We start from the raw sequence: 12934 nt of genomic DNA on the forward strand, positions 1-12934 counted from the left end.
TGCCTTGGGGTTGCCCACTTTGGATATGGCTGTCTTTGTTGCCTAGAGAGGAAACAAAGTGATGGGCTCCCACCAAAGATGCCTCAGTGTGTGTGCCTTAAGTTCAGTAGGATAAATGCAAGTTGTGGAGGCAAGCTGCCAGATGTTATTTGTCGAGGCTGCCTCTAGGCTGCTCTGAAGCATACCAACACATGTGTCAGGGCAGAATGAGAATCAGGGCAACTTTCCAATTTTCCTTGCTCTCAGAGGCTCTCCCAGGGAAGCTGAGTTAGGAACAGAGAAACAAAGACCATGAAAATGGGAAATTAACATGTTTTAGGTTCTAGTACAGGGGCAACTGTAAGACACTATTTATGGAATTTCACCTTAAATTTGAAATATCAAACAGTATACATCTTTCTAGATACTTCAGTGTGTGGTGAGATGCATAAATCAGTTGCAAATGCATATGCATGCTCCTGAAGCTTTGGGGGCAGCATTACTACTGTTGTCTTGAGAATGCCAGCTGATTGTATGCTTTGGGAATGAGATAAAGATTTATCAGGCCTTTTGAAATAAAGTTTTAAAAAGTCACACTGGATTTTGCTCAAGCTCATGCTAAGAAAATCTTGAGTTTTGCCAGTTCATTTCCACCCACTGCTTTCGTGCATACATGTAAAATAAACAGACCGAAACGTTTGAGCTCAGTGTACCATTGATTGCAAAGTAAGTGATTCATCCTACCAAAGAGAAAAACACTTGCCTAAGTAAACATAACATAGTGGTGAAGCACTGTTCTTGAAGTAACAACCTCACAAAGATGCTATTGCTCATATTCCTTACATTATCATCTTTCTATGAACAGGCAATCTACTCAGACTGATAACTGTGAGGAAAGTCTTATTTTTACCATGTGTTTGTACATTGGCCAGCGCAGCCAGATCTTGATGTCTAATACTTGTCTACTGAACGTGAAAAGGCAGAACAGAGTGCAGTTTAAGATGGGAACTCTCCAAAAAATTTACTATACAACACAAAGGGTGGATATTTAATTCTTAACTTCCATTTCTTTGCTGTAAGAATAGTGTTAGCAAATAATGTTTATGTATTTGTTTTCCTGCCTGGTAGATAGTTTTTCATTCCCCCCACCACCACCTCTCATAGCTTTACCTTAGTGACATTTTCCATCTTAATGTTTACATCATTGGAACTATGTAAATTATTCTTAATAGATTGTTATGCACAGCCACTAGATTGCATGAATAAATTCTCATCAGTTTTCATACGAACCCTGAAGTGTCTACACCTGTACTCGAGCTCAAAGCCTGAAAACCAATTAATTGCACACTTAGTTTGGGTAGGATTCTACACAGAGCTATTCCAGTTCCAAGACCTGGTTTCTGGTGTCAGGAGGATTTTTGCCTTACGTTACAAGCACACAGGGAGATGTATCAACAATTATCACACTTCTGAAAGTGGGTGCAGAGAGTGGAGCACAGTGATGGTGCTCTCAAGACACAAAGCAAGGGCAGCTGAAGATGGGCAGTGGAAACTCTTGTACAATTCACAGCTCTTGATGATAGCCAGAAATTCACTTGAAGAGGCAATTATCTTTAAAACCTTGTTGAACAGAGTTTGAATTAAATTTCTATGAACAATGGCTTTGACCACCCCAAAAATTTAGTTTTCATGTTTTTTTTTTTCCCTAGAAGCAGTTTTTCAATGTTCATTAGTAAGAGGAAGCTGGCAATTTTGAGTGAAAATTGCCTCATTTTTAGTGAATTTCAGAGGTGTTCTGAAGACTGACTTGGAGAAAAGAAGGATAGAATGCAGCTGGCAAGTCATTTATTTCTTTGTTACAGCCATCTGATATCCTCAGCATGTATAAATCAGTTCTGTTTAGCAATACCAATTAAACAAAATGTGGCCTTAAAATGTCACAGTGTATTTAAATGAAATGAAATATTTAAAAATTTTAAATGAGCAATCTCACATAATTAATTGGTTATAAGTTTTCCATAATCACTGAAGTAAAGGGCCATGCAGAGGCTTGCTAATAAGAATGTAAAAATGAGTTCCTCTGTGTGTGGGTACTCACAGAGATATGTATACGCATACACACATTTTTGTGTACCCGCATACAAAAACACGTGCACATATATATGCATGCATAAAAACACTGATGAAACTACTAGTGACTACCTCTCCAGGCAAATAAGGCTCATAAATTGACACATTTTGCTTAATCTGTATGTAAAGCATGTTACACTTCACTGTTGTAATGCAGACATCTTAACTTTAAATGAGATGAAAACAAACATAAAATTAGCACTTTAGGGAACCCCCTGCCACTCAATTTGTGTTGGGTTTAACACCTTCTTATTTTATATATCCTACATAAACAGTTTTATATCAGCCCTTGATATGGTGCCTTCAAAGAATTAAATGTTGAGCTGTTTAAAAGCTCTAATTAGCAGTTTTAATACAAAGGGAAGCCTGGTTATTAGTAAAATCTTGTAAATCTAGAATACCCTTCAGGCTCAGTCATTTGTGTGTGAAATAACTCAATAAAATTATTATACTGTTAATCACAAAAACCTTCAAGGGAAATGCAAAATCTGGGAAGAAGTATAAACTGTACCCTTTCCAAACAAAGGAGGAAAAGTGACCATCCACATTAAAATCAAAGCCATAAAATCCCAAGAAGAGTATTTTCATTGATAAAATGCAGCTTGTTTCCTAACAAGCGGTTTTGCAATCCTGAACTTTGTGCACATACACCAACAAACGTATATGATTGGTGTTTAGTTTGAACGCAGCTAGCAACATATTTATTAAATTAGCACTTCTTTCAATAATGTGCAACAACGCCAAGGCTTTGGCACAAAGTATCTTTTAGTAGTGGTATGAAAATATTTAAATCTACATGGGGTTGTTTTTTTTTTTTCTTTCGTGTGATGCAAATTATATTTATGTATGTGTCATTAGAGGTGTTTATAAAGACTTTGGGATCCATCCTACTTAGATTCTCTTCTTAGACAACTACATATGTATGCGTAATTTTGTTTGATAGATTTAGATTTATACTTGACAGATCTGAGGTCTACTTCTTTCAGCACAGAACACATGTTTTCTGTTAATATTTCTAATGCAGGTAAATAATTATATTCTTAAATGTTTTAAAATTATAGTAATTCCAACTTTATTAAGGAGGCTGTGTTTCTAATTTATACAACATGGTAGAGTTGAGTGTCACTAGATAACGAAAGAAATGGATAATCATGGAGAAAATCTTTTGGCTGTCATCTAATCCTTAAAAAAAAATACTAAGAACATCAGAATTTGTAGATACTGAAAGAAAGAGAAAATACATTGTTATTGTACTTCTTGAGTTATTTCATGAGCCAGAACTGAAGACTTTCCTTTCAGTGGAAGGATTAAGGGAAAGGTGTTGTAGCTGTACTTTTAAATTTCAATTCAGTGATTATTATTAATATTGTTATCGTTATGATTATTCCACTTCTGTGTGTCTGGGAAAAAGTGCTGGGAATGCCTGTTTTGACCATGGTCATCATAACGGTAATTGGCTGGTCTTTGTGGAAGGTGGATTTTTTATTTCATAAAAATAAAAAGTAAATAAGAATAGCTTCTAATATTTGAAGACAAATGTATGTAGAAATTTCTCCATAATGAGCAATATCTCTTCCAGCTATAGGCTACTATTAGAAACAGATTTATTCAAAGCCTCAGTATATTTGCAATGAATATATTTTTAATGTATTTCTCTAACATGAAAGAGCTGGCCAGAACTTAAACATTTTTTTGTATGTCATGCTTTGCTTTTTATGGTGTTTTATGTTACAACCTAATTAGTATCTTACAGTGCCCTTACATGTACTTAGGGTGTAGGGTTTCACTAAATACACTGAACGTTTTATTTTGGGGGACCTCCATGACACACTCTAAGCAGTTTTAAGCAGGCTGAGAATATGTTTCCAGTCAATCAAGCCTCTAGAGATAGGTTATCCACCTCTGGCTAATGCACTGCTATAAAACCTTCACCATTTCTGACTGCACGATAGAGTCTGTTATTAAACCCCTAACCGTACGTGGCCACGAGATTCAGGAGGGGGGAGGGAGACGATTATTTCCAGTACTTCATAAAGCCTACTTTAACAAATTACATGAAGATTAACTAATAGCAGCCTCGGCATTGGATGGCTGGCCAAATTAGGTATGACTTAGCAGAGCAGTGCTTCATCGTCCGCTCCATCCCAGAGCAGGCCTTCGCCAGCAGCTGCTTCACTAGGTGGTGAGCAGGACTGCAGCAGTACAGAAACGAAGTGTGCCGTGCTGTCAGCTCATCTGAAAACAGGTTGGGAAGCCTACTGAGGCCTCCAGCATTGGTGGTTTTCCCATCGAGGATTAAATATGCCTGTGTAAAGCCAGCACATCCCACAAATCAAAAGCAGCGTGCATGGAAAAGGAGCAAGCAGTGGCAAGCGCAACCTGGAGTGCCGTGATGGATTAGGGAGAGGGCCCTGTGAATGCTCCCTTTCCTGAAGGGGAGGTAATCCGTCAATCCCAACAGGGCAGTCCTGTCAGAGTAGGCCTCACTGTGGCCCTCAGCATTCTACTTGGTTTGTTCTCCGTCCTGTCGAGGGTACCACACTCATGCCGGACTGCATGCTTGGTAGGAAGCTGAGGAGAGGTGTGGGGAACCGACCAACTTTTGTCCTCTCTGCAAAAAAGCTGTGTTATCTTTTAGCTCTGGAGAGCTGGGGAGAAGTCAGCTCAAGATGTTTTGAGAAGGCAGAGACTGCTCAGTGTTAAAATGCAAGATAAATTGATCGTGACTCAACCATGTTAAGATTTAAATGGAGTGAGCTTAGTCCAGTCTCATTAGAAAACCATTCAGAAAGGGCACTTGCTGGAGCAGGAGAGCTTCACTGCTGGTTGCAATGGATGAAAATCTGGGAAAAATCTATGGCTTAAAGAGAGTTTGTCTTTAACTATGAAGGGATGATCCTGCTGTCCCCACAAAGTCCTTTCATTTCCATCTGGAATGAGTATACGATAACCCAGTCAGACCAGTTTCTCAGTCACCAATCAAAACACTGACTCTTGACATTTGCCTAATTATCTTTTCTCATCATCAGTCATCTCTTGAAGTCTTTGCTTCATTCAGATGCCAGGTATTTCCGAAATTAATCATGTCATTGAAAGCGGCATCTTTTCATGTAAATGGACTTTATTATCTGGATCGAAATGCTCCCCCCCACCTCCTCCTTTGAGCTGCAAAAGCCCATTTGTAGGGAAAGTGTCTGAAATCTGACATGCTGCCTTCTCAAGAGAGATTCGTAGTGGTGACCTCCCAGCAAGAGCTAAGCATCCGTCACCGGGAGTGTGTGTGTGTGCTGCTTGCACCCTTGGGCTGGATGCATGCTAATTTGCCCCATTGTTTCAGGGTGAGTGGCTTTCCAGCACTTCCAAACAAAGCCTTTTTGCATGAGCTTCTGTGTGTACAATTATTTTATGTTCACATCATTCCATCATCCTATCTCTATTCCTGATATAAGAGGGGATGGAAATGTCTTTGTTTTCTTGTTATACTGGGGATTACAAACTGTATTTAGCATGTTAGCAAGGACACTCCTCTTTCATTAAATCCCGTCTGACAAATATTTGGCACCTTAGGATTGATCAGCTCATTGCAATGCTCATCTTATCTTTAACTTTCAAAGGGGCACTACCACCAAACCTTGTTGATTCAACAAGAAACCAATCTGCAGTAATTGACAGTGCATGAGAAGTGTTGCAGGGAAGTAAAAATGAGCGGTTTACTAGGGAATGTAATCTAAACTGTAGTAAAAGAAAGCATTCATTTTGCTCATTAGTCTCACTCCTTAATGAATTATACAGTGAGCAGGACTATGAATCTGAGATCAGCACTTGGTAATGCAACTGCATTCTAGGGAGTTCACTTTTTAAGCTTGTAGTGGTGCATTCACAGACTCCTTGGAAAAGCACCCTGTTATTTTATACCTGCTGAGCTTTCTTTTGGGACCATTTGAGGACAGCAATACTAATTGCTAGCAAGATCTACACTCAAATTAAAAGTGAAAGTTGGGCGTCATCTGACTGAAAGGGGGAAGTGAAATGAGTCACTGTCCTTCCGTGCTTGCACTGTGTAGGACTAACAAATTAAGATCATTCTTTTTAGCACTGTCAAACCAGGCTTGATCTGATAAGAAGCAGTAACCCTTGTAGAAAGTTTTCAGTATCATTAGTTTCATGTAAAAGTCATGTTGTGTATTCCCTGGTAATAGTTTAAGAGTATGAACAGACCCATAGTGGCTTTTTTAATAAAAAAACAGTGAAGATACCCATGTATGTTTAGACAAAGAGCATAGATTATAAATTGTTGGATGCTAAAGAACAAGTGACGCCATTATGTAGTGTGTTTTTCTGCACAGTGAAGAACAGAGGGCTCCCTTAAGGTCTTCCTATATACGTTATGCCATTCAGCAAACCTTCCAAAACTAGTGTTAAAATATACAATGAGGTAGAAGTCACCACAGTATTCAGCAAACTGTTCCATTGCTAAGGGCTATAGTGGTTTAAAATTTCCTGATAATTTCTAGCTTGAATTCATCTAGCTTCAACCTCCAGATGTTAGATCTTGTTTTACGTATGTCTTTGTTAAACTGAAAAGCCCTCTGTTTCCTGTGAAGCTTCTTGTATATTGTGGGCAAGTCAGTCCTTAACCTTTCTCTATTAAGCTAAACAGTCTGAGCTGCTTGAGCCTCTCACAATTGTTTTCTAATCCTCCCAGTGTTTTCTAGTCCTTTAGCTATTCTCATGACTCTTCTAATTTATCAACAACCTCTTGAAACATAGGCACCAGGACTGGATTCACTATTCCATTAGTGGTCACACCAGTGCCACAGACAGAGATGATATTACCTCAGGCCTCTAGCCTATATCTCCCTGTTTACATATACTAAGGACTGAAGTTACCCTTCCAGCTACAGAGCTAATGTGCAGCTGAGCATCCATGCCTCTGCCATGGTCTTTTTGGAGCCATTTCTTTCCAGGAGAGAGTGTCCTTCCCTTCTGTAAGTATTCCCTCCAATCTGTTCACCTAACATCATTTAACACTTTCTCACGCTTATTGCTTGCTTTGTGCACTAGTGACATGCTTTTGCTATTTACCACCTTCCCAGTCTGTGTCAGCAAGACTTTGTGGTTTCTAACAAGAACTGAAAAGATTAAACAGCAGCCATCTACCTGAGAAATAGTGCTCTGTTACCAAATCCTCGATAAGGAATCCTCACACACTGTGAAAAATCACCAACTGCCCTCCCCCTCCTTCCTTGCTAAGAAAATCGTGCCCTATAAACCACAAAGAAGATGCTATACCCTTAACTCTGTCTGATAGTTTGCACTTGTTCTGCTCACCTCAATAGGGGATTTTTCATTCTCTTGTTTTCTACCTACCCTGTTCTGAGAAAACACATATACCTCAGGCCAGGAAAGAGAGAGCAGGAAACTATCACTTCAGCCCAGGAAGAGCTGGAACTGTTTTCTGCCCGCTAACATGATGGGCACTAGTGCTGAGGTGTATCTCAGCAGCTGAAGGCTACTTCTGGAGGAGCAACTGTTATTTCTTCACATTTCAATTTTTACATTATTGATGCAGCATTCTGAGATTGACAGGTTGTTACCGTAATTATCTATCGTTTATTATTACTGTCATTTTTGCTGTGGTGCTACTTTGATACTAAAGCAAGGAACAGAATTAGTTTCTATATCTAAGGGTGTAGGATCATCCCAAGGCATAGCGGGAAGAGTTTTTTGTTTGTTTGTTTGTTTTTGCTATATATATATATATATTTAAAGATATAAAGTTAAAAAAGAGAAAATAATCACCTCACTACTGTTATTTTATTTATCACCATGAATACATTTAAATGGATTTCCCTGTAGTAGCCATAACATTTATCTTTCTCGATAGTTTTCAGTAGTTCTGGGAACTGTTATTCACAGAAATGTCTAATTATTATCACTAGCAATTACATTTATTTATTATGTTTTGCTGTTGCTGAAGGAGCTTCTCATGCCATTGACATGCTCTCTTGTACACTATCACCGAAAGACAAATTGGGTTATAATTAAATTGCAGAATAAAATTGTCAGTGTTGACATTGTTTCTCTTTCGTGGGGCAATTTGTAACTGTTTACTCCTTTTCTTTCTTTTTTTTTTTCCAGTTTGAAGTTATTCTGTTGTTTTTTTTTCCATTCATAGTTCTTAGAACCTTTTTTTGCCACGCTTTCTTCTCAGCCCTTTTTCTTTCAATTCCTTTTCTTCCACAAAATCTTTACTTATTTTCTCCCCCCACTTTCATATTCTGATAACTCTTCTTCAAGAAATCCCCCATAGTGTCAGCTATGGGCTTGGTCTTTAGCTTCGTTAACCAGAATTTTATCTTTTCCATGTGCCAATTTGGAAAAAACAAAAAACAAAAAAAGCTGCTACAGTGGAAAAAGAGAAAGGAGAATGAAGAAGTGGGAAATAACTTTCTACCACAAAGAAAATGTTAAACTTCATTGCTTCCATTAGTTTCAATAGCAACGTGCAGAGAGATGGGTTTTTTTTATTTTATTTTTTTCTTTTTGAAATAGCAGAAAGTGGGAATTTCATGATTTTCACTTCTGATGGTATGAACATGAAGTTTCAAACAACCAGAAGTGTACAGGAAGGTGGGACACTGGGACAGGCAAAGAAAAAAAAAAGGGGGGGGGCGGGGGCAAAAGCACCGTATTCTTTGAAGGAAAAAGAAGCTTCAATTATTTTTTTTTTATTTTTTTTTCTGGCGCTTGCTTTCTGCCCTTCTTTCCTAGAGCATTAGGACACACAAGGAGTTAAAGGTCCAGGAAGAGAGCTAGGGAAGAAAAATCCCTCTGTTAATTGATCTGCCTGTCTGGTGACGAGGGCCAGCTGAAGCTTGTCAAAAACTGTATGAGCTGAATCAAGCTTGGGGCCCTAAGTAAAATACAGACACCTGGAGCGAGGAGGGGCCGCTCTCCCTATGTGCAACTATTTAGTTGTTCTTTTAATGTGGGCAGAGAAGGGAAAGGGTCAAGCAGTGCTGAGCCTGGGCTTGAGGGATGTCCAATAGTTTTTCCACTATAAAGAAACAAGGCTAAAGCTTGTTTATGGCACCTAATGCTTTTATTGTGCTAGTCTGTGTGTACTTCTGGGCTTGCTGGTATATGTTCGAGGCATGTTTTGGTGCTATTATTTGATGTTCTTACCTATAGGCATGTCACTGGGCAAGAAGCAGTGGAAACCTTTAGTGAAATGTGCACAACTCAGTTTCAGTTTGTTTGGGGGCAATGTTCTCAGAGGGAATCCTTTACTTTCTGCCCTCTCCTGAAGGATGAAGTGATCCAGAGTATACCCTAAAAAGCATTTTTTTTTTTGTCTCCTTACTATTTGGCTCTGCCTCCAGACCCCTCCACCAAAACAATCTGGCTAGGATTCTGCATGCCACTTTGTTTGACCTTGATGACATAAGTTGACACATGTACTTTTGAACCTTCCCAAGAATGAATAATATCCCTGCAATAAAATGAAATCCTAGCATTTTTAACCCACCAAGACCCTGTGATTGTTGGGGCCGGGCATGTCAAATGGTGGCTCAGCCGATGGACGCCTGAAATGGGGGTGGATGGATTTCAGCGCAAAACAAACAAGCCATTGAGATCTAGCACTGGTCAACTTTTCTCATAATACCTGTGATGAGTATATCTGAAACACTGAAAGCTTTTTTCATGGATAGCGGGAGGAGGGAGAGAGGACTGAACAAGGTGCAAAAGAATAGAGATTTGCAAGTAGGGCAGGCAGGGTTGCTTGCTGCCTCTGAGGTTGGCAGCTTTCAGGGTTCTTGTGTGACTCTCATGGCTCAGGTATAATTTGAAATTGTTCTTTCTCTCCCTTTTGTCCTGAGCTCCCCAAATGCTGCACTTCAACTAAAGACAGCCATCAAGTTTGTGGCAAGTGCAAACTTTCCCCAAATTCAGAGCACTCAGATCCAGGACTTGAGTTGGGTATTTCTCTGTCTTTTGAAGACATTCATATAAATGGGGATGAAAAAACAAACAAACTGTGGTGTCATCATTATGAATGTCAGGTCTCAAGGTTCAGCAATACAATGCCCAGCCAGGCCTGGAACTGTGACATGGGCAGAGAATTCTCTCCTCCTGGTGCCAAAATGCCCCCTAAAACTCTCTCAGAGGCATCTTGATGAGGCACTGTGAAAAATTGCCATCGCCTGTGCTGAAATCAAGGTGCAGAAGCTGCTGTTTGGCTTAATTAGTGTGGTGGCTCTGCATCCCTGGAATAGAGCCTTCTGGTAGTTACTTGTCTGTATTATTTGTTGGATGCCATGAGTCTTTTTTCCTGAGCTTGTAAGTGCTTTGTCACATGTACTGATGGATGTTGCATGTTTATAGATACACTGTGTTTGAAGTGAAAGTGACAAATAAATACATGCACGGGAAGGACATTATATATCTGCTTACTTAGATCATTGTCTTAATATAAAAATGTCAGGTCTCACATCGTTCATTTAAAGCTAAAGATTAAGTCTACCTTGAATCTGTCTTTCATACTTCAGCTTTGTTTTGTTTCTTCAAGAGAGCCTTTGAGGAGAACTGATTTCAGTTATTTGTGATGTTTTCAATGACCATCCTTTTCCTCTTGGGAGCAGTACCCAGATGTATAATTAGAAAGTTAAAGTGGCTCAACTGAAGATAAGGGTGCTGTGAACTTCACTTTTACAATTACTACCTTTGCCGTTCAGCCCAGCTGATTTAGTGGGAAAGAGCTTGCCATGTTCATCGAAATTCAGCAGGGAAAGAAGAAGGGGACAGAAGAACAACAGTAGAGGTCAGTGGCCTGGGCAGGAGGTGAGACTGTATCACTGGAGGAAAGCAGGATTTGTTCAGGGAGATGTACAGGTAATAAAAGGAAAGCACAGTGAGCAGATTGCTAGGTAGAATATTTTAGCTTAATAAAAAAAAATAATAAAAGAAATCCATGGACAACCCCCTCCTCCCTGTCCTCCTGGCTGATGAAATATATAAAAGAGAGGGAAACATAACAAAAGAAATTGTTTATTTGTTTGTTTGCTTTATAAAACCCATTTGGGAGGAACATCAACGAATATACCGTACATCAGTTATCTGCCTCATACCAGTTACGCTGATGCTAGAGACATCCTTTGTTAGAAATTAATGTATGTAATAAAGTTTTACATTTTTCATATGTTTTGAAGTATGTGGGCCATAATTCTTTTGACTACATAATTACCTTTTGTACACAAGAAAAATGAGGTGCTTAGTCCTAAGTAAATAACCTCAAAACAAACCAAGAAAAACAGTTGCATCTTTTTTATCTTCTGGGTCTTGCACAATAAATATTTTGTTATAAACTTAAAAAAAAAAAAGTCATATATCCTCAATATAATTTTGCTTAAAAAAAAAAAAACCCTCTAGGAGCACATTGAAAAAAGATGCTGAAGTTAGCTAGGAAAAGGAATGTATTATTTTGTGATGTTTTTAGGTACAGAAAAAAAAAATAGTCTCTGGAAGTGCTTGCCTGGTTAATCATGTTAGGTTTCCTTCACATCTGGATGGCTGCGTTCATCAGAAAGCTCCAGTAAATTAATTTCAGAAGAGCCCAGATCATGTAGTGCTCTCCCTTTTCTGTCACCTGTACCACAAAATGAGCATGAAGCTGGGACTGAGGAGACGGAGTGATGTGGGGCCATGTGGGAACGGCAGTCTGGTTGAACCAGGCGGTGATGGAGAAGCTCTTGCTGCAAATCAAGCCAGCTTTATGTTGATTGCTAATGGCAGGCATTTGAAAATCGTGAGATAACCTCCCAAAAGTCAGATGGATAGCTTACATATCATGTGATAAAAAGAGGAGAGTTTGTGCTATGGGTTTTTTTTTTTCATTCTTTTGGGACTCTCTTTGTTTCTGACCCGAACATTCTGGATGATGTTAATTTTGGTTTCTAAAGGTCTTTTCCTCCTGAGAAGCAGAATCATGGGATTTTCTTATAAAGAAAAAAAATAGGGTTTGCAGGGATGACAGCAGTAGTGTATGTTCCCCAACCTGTAGGTAGCTGCAGTTAGGGGTTGCAAGAGGCTGAGCTGGCCTGGACATGACTACTGCCCTCATTTCTCCTTCATGGAGGGAGCTCTAAACAAGGTTGCAGCCGTTTTACCTCTTCTGATCTTCAAGATGTCAACCAAGGGTCACATAAATACAGAGACAGTAAAAAGTGGAGGAAGGAATGCTTTGGAAAAAAAAAAAAAAGGAGATACGCATTTTTGAACTAAAGTGAAATAAACCGCTCTTTAGCAGAATTTGGGGAGTCACACCAGGTTGGGCACTGACTTAAATAAATCAATTAAAGTACTGATTTAAGTTAAACCAATATGCTAGCGAGGTCTTAGGTTTTCATCTTTCAAAGACTTATGTGCATGCTTGGCTGAAAAGTGGGAGTGATTATCTGTGTAATTCATGGTAGGAATACAACCTTATTATTTAAGGATTCCATTGTATACTCTATTTTTGCAGATCGTTGCCTCTGTGCAGGTTTGTGTGGAGCTGGAGCCACTTGCTCAGGGTGGAATGCGTTCTCAGCTCCTCCACCCACCCCATGCACTCCCACCCGAGCTCCCTCCTCATCCCATTGAGCAGCACCGGTGGGACCTGCCGCTCCTGTGGAGCCAGGCCGTTTTTTATAAATATGTAAATAAAATTTACCTCCTCTCACTGACCCCTTGAAGGGCCATTTTTGGCCTGCAGCAAATATTTATGTGCTAGTTGTAAACCCCTGAAACTGAGGGGTTATAGTGGAAATGCTGACAGAGTATT

The 12934-nt window shown here is 39.3% G+C and overlaps 1 long non-coding RNA gene across 1 annotated transcript in view; it reads left to right on the top strand.

The window, feature by feature from the left end:
- LOC136050593 (uncharacterized) overlaps positions 1-11997 on the top strand; it is a 266346-nt gene extending 254349 nt beyond the window's left edge. The window contains exon 8 of the long non-coding RNA XR_010622405.1: positions 10848-11997. This is a non-coding gene — a long non-coding RNA (uncharacterized LOC136050593). The remainder of the gene's footprint in view (positions 1-10847) is intronic.
- The last annotated feature ends 937 nt before the right edge of the window (positions 11998-12934 follow it).

Source organism: Cyrtonyx montezumae, unplaced genomic scaffold, assembly GCF_038088225.1.
Source record: "Cyrtonyx montezumae isolate F1298 unplaced genomic scaffold, pur_monq_1.0 scaffold_24, whole genome shotgun sequence".
Taxonomy (NCBI): Eukaryota; Metazoa; Chordata; class Aves; order Galliformes; family Odontophoridae; genus Cyrtonyx; species Cyrtonyx montezumae.